At 38.2% G+C, this 12,311-nt stretch overlaps 1 long non-coding RNA gene across 2 annotated transcripts in view; it reads right to left on the reverse strand.

Moving 5' to 3' along the window:
- Positions 1-12,311, reverse strand: part of LOC135276536 (uncharacterized) — a 70,078-nt gene that overhangs the window by 51,291 nt on the left and 6,476 nt on the right. The gene's annotated exons all lie outside the window — the stretch shown is intronic.

Consider the following 12,311-nt stretch of genomic DNA (forward strand, 5'->3'; position numbering starts at 1 on the left):
CCAAGTCCTAGTTAAGAATAAAATGTACAGTCCTTTTGTTTTCCATTTGTCAGTGCAAATATTTAATACAAATCTTTCTCCCATGGACCCTATAGACTTGAAAACAGTGGCTACAGATTGGAGACAACTCTGATATTCCAGGGATCCCTGATCAGAATAATATGAAATTCCCATAATTTCTCAATTTCTGGCACCACACACATAAACTGCATCACACACACACACACACACACACACACACACACACACACACACAGAGGCAGGCTTACCTACCTCTCAGAAAATTGCACAGATTCAACAAGAATAAATACTAATTAATGTGTTCCTTAATGGCTGGTGAATAATAATGTTAACTAAAACAAAAACAAGTTTTATTTTTAAACCCACTATTGCCCCCCCACCAAATATTTAAATCACAGAATCTAAACTGACAGAACAGCAATTAATATGGTCCTTTGGGAGGGAAATCTGGTGATACATATTAGAAACAAACCCTGTTATTTTTTGCTTTTTTAAAAAAAATGACAAAAAATAATGACTAAATGCTGTTTCATAAATCATATAGTCTTACAATGAATACTAGGTAAACACTTTAAGAACGAGATGCTTGCGCGAGAACTAGCTTTGAAGGAGACACAAAGTATTTACAAATTATTCTATTGAATGATAGCTAGTATTTGTGGAACACCTTTGTACTAGGGCTGTGCTGACTGATTGTACACCTGCTGTTTAATTTTATAATAACTTTACAAGGCAGGTGCCATACTAACCTCATTTAACAAATAAAACAGAAGCAGAGACTTATGTTTATTATCTAGTATCGCTGACGGAGAACAAAGCAAAATCAGAATTTAAAACCATGAAACCTTGATTTCAGAACCTATACTTCCACTCACTGTGCCAGTGTGTCATAAAGCATACAAACTTTTGAATAAATTATTTAATATGCATCAATGTTACATATTTCTTAATATACAGCAATGTATATAAAACATCAATGTTATGTGTTTATGTAATATACATCAATGTATGAGTTCACAGCTCTTATCACTAAGGATTTTTGGATTTCTTTAGTAAATTTTAAGAAAACTGTTACAAATTAACAGTACCGATGATACAAATATATGGCAAAAGTGACGAGGCACTTCAGTGACTGAAAGTTTGGAGAACAAAACTCTCACCTTCTCAAAAGGCACTTTCTTCTTTTTAGTTGCAATATTGTATGAAATTTTCACAATTACATATTACCTCAAAGAGTTTTTTCAAAAGAAAAAATACATAAAACAACCCCTCCCGAAACATTTTTCAAATAAAACAAGAGTAAAAGCACTATCTTAATGTGTACTCTCAGAAACTGGAAACATCCTTCATATCTAACATAAGAGTTAAATACAGTTATCAACTTGATTAGTCCTTAATCATTAAATTAATGACAATAAGAAACAGAGATCATACTATACTGCCAATTATTACAAGGGCCTGAGTATACATATGCCATATATCATGATAAAGTCTCTTTAGACCCAAAATTAAAGGTGAAAAGAGAAATGAAAACAGGGAGAGATGAGATGAGGCTTTTCCCTCAACTAATTTGCTCTAATACTATCTTTGTAATACATGTGTTTAGAATAAAACCATGCTACAGTGAGCATCTAGGTTAAAACCGTTCGCAGAGAAGCAACTCCAGAATAGATATATACAGTACGCTCCTTGATGGAAAGACCTGCTAGTGAGAACTGACTCGTTCCCATATTCCTCTATAAATTTAGCACAATTCTAATCAAATTCTCAATGGGATTTGTCTTAAAACTCATCAAAACAATTCTAAAATTCACCGGAAACAGTAAATTCATGAGAATAGCTAAGAAAAATTTGAAAATGAACATATTTACCCTATCAGATATCAAACTTCTATAAAAAGCCATAGGGGAGGGGAGGTAATGAAATAAACAGAGACAAACCTGTCACTGGAACAGAACTGAGACTCCAGAAAGAGGCCTTATGGATGCAGGAAAACCTTGTGACATTTGAAATATGAACAAGTTAGTGAACTGAGAGATGCAAAAGCCTATGCATTTGGGAAAAAGTTAGATTTCTACCCTCACACTAGACACAAAAGGAAATTCCATACAAACTAAATGAGCTCAGGGTGAAAAAAATTTTTCACATAAAATATATGAACATTTTTTAAAGATAATCTTGGGATGGTAGAGATTTTGCTGAAGAAGGAAAAAAAGAAAACCCAAAAGCTATAAAGAAGTAAAAGATTTTCAAGCTGAATAATGAAGAATTTTTTTAAATGAAAGATCTGACCACATAAAACTTCTATATAAAGACACCATAAGCAAAATTAAAAGACAAGTAACAAAGGAGGAGAAAATACGTGTAACACATATAACAAAATATTAACCACTGTGATATCTAAAGAACTCCTACAAAGCAATAAGAAGAAAAGATAACCCAGAAGGGGGAAAAATGGGCAAAGGTATGAACAGGCAATATCCAGAAGACTAATGTAACACCTAGTAAACTACAATCTAGGGGATTAAAGAAGTCATGTTTTTTAAAACTAACAAATTACACATATTTACATGATAGAATGGAAAATGCCTTTCTAAACTTGAATCTACAGACAAAAATTACCAAGAAAAATAATTAAAATTTTCATAGACTTAAAAAGACCTCTGTACTAACATCTGTCTAAATCAATGTGAAAAATTCTAAGATTTATCTAGGCAGAAGAAGAAACACAGTTAATAAAAACGTGAAAACCTCATTATCAAACAAGGTGATTATAAATTAAAAAATACTTTTTAAAAAAAAACCATTAAACCTCACTGATGCTTGGGGAAAATGCAAATCAAAACAAGGCATGACATGACAGTTTTCATATATCATATTGGCAAATATCTAAAAAGTGAGAATGCCCAATATTGGCAAGGGTACAGGGCACCCAATATTTCCTTACATTACTGGTGGAATTTTTAACATGGGAAAATAGTTGTGATATGTTTTTGTTATTTACTTATTTATTTTTTCGAGACAAAGTCTCACTCTGTCACCCAATGCTGGAATACAATGGCACAATCTTGGCTCACTGCAACCTCCGCCTCCCCAGTTCAAGCAATTCTCCTGCCTCAGTCTCTCAAGGAGCTGGGATTAATTTTTGTATTTTTAGTAGAGACAGGGTTTCACTATGTTGGCCAGGGTGGTCTCAAACTCCTGACCTCAGATGATCCACCCACCTAAGTCACCCAAAGAGCTGGGATTATGGCCACCACATCCTGCTGCAATATGTTAAGTGAGGAAAAGACATATTAAACATAAAGTAAGATCTCAACCATGTTCTAAAATAATAATAACTATGTTTTATGTTTTATGAGTACCTTTATGCCAGGGACCAGGACTGTTTACATGTACTAATGCACTTCATATTCACAATAATGCTATGAGTTAATACTATTATTGCCCTCATTTTATGGAGGAAGAAATTGAGACAAGAGATCAAGTGACGGAGCCAAGACTTCAACTCAGGTTGACTCTAGAGTGCCAGATCTTAATCACTAGCACAATGTACAGAAATTAATCAAAATAGACCAATAACAAAGTCTGAAGTTGAGGCAGCAATTAAGAGCCTACCATCCAAATAAAGCCCAGGTCCAGATGGGTTCACAGCTGAATTCTACCAGACATACAAAGAAGAGCTTGCACCATTCGTTCTGAAACCATTCCAAATAATCAAAAAAGAGGGAATCCTTCCCAAATCATTTTATGAGACCAACATCATCCTGATACCAAAACCCAGCAGAGACTCAGCAAAAAAAAGAAAACTTCAGGCCAATATCCATGATGAACATAGATGCAAAAATCTTCAATAAAATAGTGGCAAGTCGATTGCAACAGCACATCAAAAAGCTTATCCATCATGATCAAGTAGGATTCATCCTGGGGATGCAAGGCTGCTTCAACATACACAAGTCTATAAATGTAATGCACCACATAAACAGAACCAAAGACAAAAACCACATGATTATCTCAATTGATGCAGAGAAGGCTTTTGACAAAATTCAACAGCCCTTTATGCTAAAAACCCTCAATAAACTAGGTATTGACGGAACGTATCTCAAAATAATAAAAGCTATTTACGACAAACCAACAGCCAATATCATACTGAATGGGCAAAAACTGGAAGCATTCCCTTTGAAATCTGGCACTAGACAAGGATGCCCTCTCTCACCACTCCTATTCAATATAGTACTGGAAGTTCTAGCCAGAGCAATCAGGCAAGAAAAAGAAATAAAGCATATTCAAATAGTAAAGAAGGAAGTCAAATTGTCTCTATTTGCAGATGACATGATTTATATCTAGAAGACCCCATCGTCTCAGCCCAAAATCTCCTGAAACTGATAAGCAACTTCAGCAAAGTCTCAGGATACAAAATCAATGTGCAAAAATCACAAGCATTCCTATACACTAATAACAGACTTAAACAGAGCCAAATCAAGAATGAACTGCCATTCACAATTGCTACAAAGAGAATAAAATATCTAGGAATACAACTAACAAGGAATGTAAAGGACCTCTTCAAGGAGAACTACAAGCCACTGCTCAACAAAATAAGAGAGGACACAAACAGATGGAGAAACATTCCACGCTCACGGTTAGGAAGAATCAATATTGTGAAAATGGCCACACTACCCAAAGTAATTTACAGATTCAATGCTATCCCCATCAAGCTACCAATGACCTTCTTCACAGAACTGAAAAAAAACACCTTAAACTTCATATGGAATCAAAAGAGAGCCTGTATAGCCAAGTCAATTCTAAGCAAAGAGAACAAAGCAAGAGGCATCACACTACTGGACTTCAAACTATACTACAAGCCTACAGTAATCAAAACAGCATGGTACTGGTACCAAAACAGAGATATAGACCAACGGAACAGAACAGAGGCCTTGGAGGCAACACAACGTATCTACAACCATCCAAATTTTGACAAACCTGACAAAAACAAGCAATGGGGAAAGGATTCCCTGTTTAATAAATGGTGTTGGGAAAACTGGTTAGCCATGTGCAGAAAGCAGAAACTGGGCCCCTTCCTGACACCTTACACTAAAATTAACTCCAGATGGATTAAAGACTTAAACATAAGAACTAACACCCTAAAAACCCTAGAAGTGAATCTAGGCAAAACCATTCAGGACATAGGCGTAGGCAAGGACTTCATGACCAAAACACCAAAAGCATTGTCAACAAAAGCCAAAATAGACAAACGGGACCTAATCAAACTCCACAGCTTCTGCACAGCAAAAGAAACAGTCATTAGAGTAAATTGGCAACCAAGAGAATGGGAAAAAATTTTGCAGTCTACCCATCTGACAAAGGGCTGACATATAGAATTTACAAAGAACTAAAACAGATTTACAAGAAAAAAACAAGCCCATTCAAAAGTGGGCAAAAGATATGAACAGACACTTTACAAAAGAAGGCATACATGAAACCAAGAAACACGAAAAAAATGCTCATCATCACTGGTCATTAGAGAAATGCAAATCAAAACTACACTGAGATACTTTCTCACGCCAGTTACAATGGCGATCATTAAAAACTCTGGAGACAACAGATGCTGGAGAGGATGTGGAGAAATAGGAACACTTTTACACTGTTGGTGGGAGTGTAAATTAGTTCAACCATTGTGGAAGACAGTGTGGCAATTCCTCAAGGACCTAGAAATAGAAATTCCATTTGACCCAGCAATCCCATTACTGGGTATATATCCAAAGGATTATAAATCGTTCTACTATAAGGACACATGCACACGAGTGTTCATTGCAGCACAGTTTACAATAGCAAAAACCTGGAACCAACCCAAATGCCCATCGATGATAGACTGGACAGGGAAAATGTGGCATGTCTACATCATGGAATATTATGCAGCCATCAAAAACAATGAGTTCATGTCCTTTGCAGGGACATGGATGAACCTGGAAACCATCATTCTCAGCAAACTGACACAAGAACAGAAAATCAAACAGCACATGTTCTCAATCATAAGTGGGTGTTGAACAATGAGAACACATGGACACAGGGAGGGGAGCATCACACACTGGGGTCTGTTGGGGGGGGAATAGGGGAGGGACAGCAGGGGGTGGGGAGTTGGGGAGAGATAGCATGGGGAGAAATGCCAGATATAGGTGAAGGGGAGGAAGGCAGCAAATCACACTGCCATATGTGTACCTATGCAACAATCTTGCATATTCTTCACATGTACCCCAAAACCTAAAATGCAATTTAAAAAAAAGGAAAAAAAATTAATCAAACTCTTTAAACACAGTGGAGTTACGTATACTGTCTACTTTAATTCCCTATTTTGTCATAGATTTTCTACTACTTTATTGCTCAAATACAATGATTTTTAAAAGGATCAACAATCACGAGACAGCAACAGTGTCCCTGAAATTCACCTAGAGATGCTAACTACAAAACAAAACTTTTAAATCATAATCCAATAGCTTTAAATATTTTAGTACAAGAAATTTTTCTGAATGAATTTTATGTGGATTCATAAGATAAGAAACAGATTAAAGCAGTATTTTATTCTATCAGTGTATTTTAAATCTCGAATGTGGCCAAGTATAGTGGCTCATGCCTGTAATCACAGTACTTTGGGAGGCTGAGGTGGGTGGATCATTTGAGGTCAGGTGTTTGAGACCAGCCTGAAAAACATGGTGAAATCATGTCTCTACTGAAAATACACACACACACACACACACACACACACACACACACACACACAATTAGCCGGGCATGGTGGCACATGTGTGTAGCCCCACCTACTCAGGAGGCTGAGGCAGGAGAATCGCTTGAAGCTGGGCAGAGGTTGTAATGAGCCAAGACTGCGCCACTGCATTCCGGCCTGGGTGACAGAGTGAGACTCCATCTCAAAAAAAAAAACAAAAAACTCTAAAGTAGAACATGTAAATGAGAACAATAAAATTCTTCTGATGAACACAAACTTTAAATTATGGATGATTAGGCAGTCTTACGTCAAATTTGTTTTGTTTTGATTGCATGGTATCAAGAAAAACCTGATTCGTGAAGATGGGTAGATGATAAAGCATGTTTTGCAAATGATAAAGAGTGTTTTCTGTGTGTTTTTAAATAGTACATTTATCTAAGGATTTAATTACACCTGCACACAAGTTTTAAAAGTAGAACATTTCTAAATTAATTCTGTAATAATGTTAAAGAATGTGAATGCTTGGTAGTTGTAAACTTTTTCGTAAAAAATAACTTTACAATATTTACTAATGCTGATACATGCATAAGGCAGTCACATTATTGCATAATGCAATTAGTTCTAATAGTATTGAATGTGCTTATATGTTACAGGAGCAAACAAGCACCACCCTATAATTTTAAAATATCAACATAAAACTACAGTCTTACTAATCAATAACATTTTTATCCTTTCTGAGGAGGAAAAGAAAAAAAATTAATTAAAAAATAAAGTGGCTTTTTTTTTTTTTTCCTGAGACAGTCTCGCTCTGTCACCCAGGCTGGAGTGCAGTGGCATGATCTCAGCTCATTGCAACCTCTGTCTCTCAGGTTCAAGTGATTCTCCTGCCTCAGCCTCCCTAGTAGTAGCTGGGACTACAGGTAAGTGCCACCACACCCAGATAATTTTTGTATTTTTAATAGAGAAGGGATTTCACCATGTTGGCCAGGATGGTCTCAATCTCTTGACCTCATGATCCACCCACCTTGGCCTCCCAAACTGCTGGGATTACAGGCATGAGCCACCAAGCCCAGGCTAAAAAATAAAATCGTATTTTAAAAGTTTCAAGTCTGGGAGGCCAAGGCAGGTGGATCACGAGGTCAAGAGATCGAGACCATCCTGGTCAACACGGTGAAACCCCGTCTCCACTAAAAATACAAAAAATTAGCTGGGCATGGTGGTGCGTGCCTGTAATCCCAGCTACTCAGGAGGCTGAGGCAGGAGAATTGCCTGAACCCAGGATGCGGAGGTTGCGGTGAGCCAAGATCGCGCCATTGCACTCCAGCCTGGGTAACAAGAGCGAAACTTCGTCTCAAAAAAAAAAAAAAAAAAGTTTCAAGTCTATACACAAAGTGAGAAACTCTATTCCAAGGATTGTTGTCCTAGGTATGAGCATTATAGACAATTTACATTTTCTTCCTTTTGCTTATTTTCTCTCAAATATTCTAAATGCATTGCTTTTTTGTTTTTTGCTTTTTTACTTTTTACTTCATTTTGAGACAGAGTTTTGCTCTGTTGTCCAGGCTGGAGTGCAGTGGTGTGGTTTCAGCTCACTGCAACCTCTGTATCCCAGGTTCAAAACAATTTTCATGCCTCAGCCTCCCAGGTGGCTGAGACTACAGGTGTACATCCCACCATGCTCAACTAATTCTTGCATTTTTAGTAGAGACAGTGTTTCACCATGTTGGCCAGGCTGGTCTCAAACTCCTAACCTCAGGTGATCCACCTGCCTCAGCCTCCCAAAGTGCTGGGACTACAGGTCTGAGCCACCATGCCTGGCCACCTTTTAATTTTAAAAGTGCTATAATTACAAACCACAGGAATTTGCAAAAAAAGTATACAGGGAGGTCCAAAGTATGCTCACTCAAATTCCTCCAACGTTGTAACTTATGTGACTCTAGTACACTGTCACCATCAGGAAATTGACCTTGGTACAATCCAAGTTTATTCAGGTTTCACCAGTTCTGTATGCAAAATGCGACTTGAGACTGCTAGGATTTGTAGGCGGTATGTGTGTGTGTGATTGTATAAAAAAAAAATTTTTTTTTTTGAGATGTAGTTTCACTCTTGTTACCCAGGCTGGAGTGCAATGGCGTGATCTCGGCTCACTGCAACCTCCACCTCTTGGACTCAAGCAATTCTCCTGCCTCAGCCTCCCAAGTAGCTGGGACTACAGGCATATTCCACCATGCCCAGCTAATTTTTGTATTTTTAATAGAGACGGGGTTTCACCATGCTGACCAGGATGGTCTCAATCTCTTGACTTCGTGATCCACCTGCCTCAGCCTCCCAAAGTGCTGGGATTATAGGCATGAGCCACCGTGCCTGGTCAGTTGTATGAAATTTTATCACATTTGCAGCTTTGTATAATCGCACCTGAGATACAGAACTGTTCCATCCCTATACAGCTCCCTCATGCTACCACTTTAAACTGTACCACCCCTCACTTCCCATTCCTAACTCCTAGCAACTACCAAATCTGTTCATCTCTACGGTTTTGTTATTTCAATAATGTTACATAAATGCAATCGTATAGTATGTAACCTTTAACTCCCTCTCTCTTTTTTTTTTTTTTTTTTTTTTGAGACAGAGTCTTGCTCTGTCACCCAGACTGGTGTGCAGTGGTGCAATCTTATCTCACTGCAATCTCCACCTCCCGGGTTCAAGAGATTCTCCTACCTCAGCCTCTTGAGTAGCTGGGATTACAGGCATGCACCACCATGCCCGGCCTTCATTGAGTATAACTCTCTTGAGATAACCTGGTAGTACAAATCAGTTGTCCTAATATGTGAAAATTTAGCATGATATGCACTTGAGTGTATATAAACATTTATAATATTTTAAAGGTTAAAACATTAAAATGTGAATCAAAGGTGTATGAAATCCCTGGCTCACTGACACATAACAAGGATTCTAAGATACAAATTTTGAAAACTGGTAATCTAATACAAGTCTATTACAATCCACTACAGGTTGAGTATTCCTTATCTGAATGCTTTGGAGCAGAAATACTTTGGATTTGGAATTTTTTCAGATTTGGGAATATGTGCATTATATACTGGTTGAGCTTCCCAAATCTGGAAGTGTGAAATCTGAAATGTTCCAAAATCCCAAAACTGTGAGTCCCAATATGACACTCAAAGGAAATGCTCACTAGGGCATTTCAGAGTTTGGATTTTCAGATTAGGATCCTCAGCCTGTACAAGCACTTCATAGAAGAAAGGCCCAGGACTCACTGCTATGTCTTATCAGTGTTTACAAGAGTACATGGTTTGCAAGAATGCCTGGTTTTGCACTTTTTATGGCCAAGCTCTAGATTCCAGTTCTTTCCCAACCCAGTTGAGTGTGTTACATTCAAATATGACCACTTGCTACCCTTTCAAGTTCTTCCTAATGATCAAGGAAATGAACTCCTCTTAAATTTCCAGATCTGCGTGGTACTTTAGCTAGCACCACACCTCAGGTCCAATTATCCAGTCTCTATGTGCAGCAGATCCACATGACAAGGCCTCCCTCAGAAAGAGCTACCCCAACCTAGGACAGAGTCTAACAAATTCTTCTCCCTCTCCCTCCCTCCAGGTGCCTAGATCCCCTATCTCCTTCCTCCCTAGGTTAACCTGCTAAGTCTTCTGGATAGCTCACCCCCACTGCCTATGTGTTAGCTAACTGGGTGTGACAAACCAACTCCTCACACCTTCAGGTTTAGAAGGCAAACACTCCAGGAAATTACTTCTTGAATATCAATACCTTCAAAGTAATTTCCCTACCTTTCCAAAGAGTGCTCTAAACAGGCAAAAGCTACAATACAAACTCTATATATTTCTGTCATACAGATACCAAAAATGACAGCATTTTTTTTCTTTTTGCAATTTTAAAAATCTGGTTGATATGGTTATTGCTCTAACAATATTAAATCTAAATGGAATTTGTAGTGGTAAAAGACTGGCTGTAGTGGCTCACACCTGTAATCCCAGCACTTTGGGAGGCCAAGGTGGGAGGATTGCTTGAGGCCAGGAGTTTGAGACCAGCCCAGGCAACAAAGTGAGACCCTGTCACTATGAAAGATAGAAAAAATGAGCCAGGTGTGGTGGGGTGTGCACTTGTAGAGTCAGCTACTTGGGAAGCTGAGGTGGGGGGATTACTTGATGTGGGGAGCTTGAGGTGGCAGTGAGCCATGACTGCACCACTGTACTCAGCCTGGGAAGAGAAAGTGAGACAATGTCTCAAAAAATAAAGAAAGAAAAGAAAAAAGGAAAGGAAGGGAAAGACAGGAAGGAAGGGAAGGTAGGAAAAAGGAAAGGAGGGGAGGAGACGGGAGGTAAGGAAAGGAAAGGGAAGGAGAAGGAAGGATGGAGAGAGGGAGGGAAAGGAAGAAATAAAGAAAGAAGGAAAGACAGGAAGACAGAAAGAAATAGTGGCAAAGAGCTTGAACTCTTGAGCCAGACTGCCTGGGTTAGAATCAGTCCTCTGCCGCTGTCCTACCTGGATCAAGTGTTAGTTTGTGTGGCTAAGTTTATTCATCTGTAAAATGGTGATAAAAGCTACCTGCCTTATGAGACTGTTGTGAGACTTCTATAACATATGTAAAGCATTTAGATCACTGCCTAACACATAGTAAGTACTATCTGTAAGTATTAACATTTATCTCTACTACAGTCCAGATTCACTTCTTTGTGATATTTCTCTATTCCTCTTGGACTCTTTGCAGTTCAACCTGCTGCTAAAATTTCCATGCCAAGAAACAATGACAATGTTAAGAATTTTATTTCTTAAATTCATCTTGGTTAGTCAAAACTACTAGAACAAATTCTCTTTTATGTCCTAGCAGTTATTAACATTACACTAAATATAAATACCAGCATTTAAAATACAGAAGTAATGGAAAAATGCCAAGCCAAAAGCAGGCTATCTTTCCCAGAACATATACATGACACTCCCATTAAAATAATAATAATAATAATAATATGGCCATATGGATGTTTGTCTATGCATCAAATGGCTCTGAAAACATTCACAGCAGCCGACTGACAGGGAGAACTGTCTGTCTGTGGGAAGGGATAAGAAGACTTTTCACTGTATATGCCTTAGTATCTTTCAAATATGAAGCAGAAAATGCAATACCTAGACAAGATTTAATTTTTAAAATGGGGTGCAGAGGTAACTCTAAATAAGTACTCTGGAAGCCAGGTGTCAAGTCTCAATTTGCTATGACCTGTGTTATCTTGGGCAAGTCCCTTAACCTCTGAGTCTCAGACAAAGCAATGAGCAATAAATACTTCTAGGGTTTGTTGTTGTTGTTGTTGTTGTTGTTGTTGTTGTTGTTGTTGTTTAGAGATGGAGTTTCGCTAATTGCCCAGGCTGGAGTGCAGTGGCTTGAACTCGGCTCACTGCAACCTCTGCTTCCATGGTTCAAGGGGTTCTCCTGCCTCAGCCTCAGGAGTAGCTGGGATTACAGGCACACACCACCACACCTGGGTAATTTTTTATATTTTTAGTAGAGATGGGGTTTTACCATGTTGGCCAGGATGGTCTC

Source organism: Aotus nancymaae, unplaced genomic scaffold (genome assembly GCF_030222135.1).
Source record: "Aotus nancymaae isolate 86718 unplaced genomic scaffold, 86718_ANA_hifiasm-v0.15.2.pri h1tg000025l, whole genome shotgun sequence".
NCBI classification, from domain to species: Eukaryota; Metazoa; Chordata; class Mammalia; order Primates; family Aotidae; genus Aotus; species Aotus nancymaae.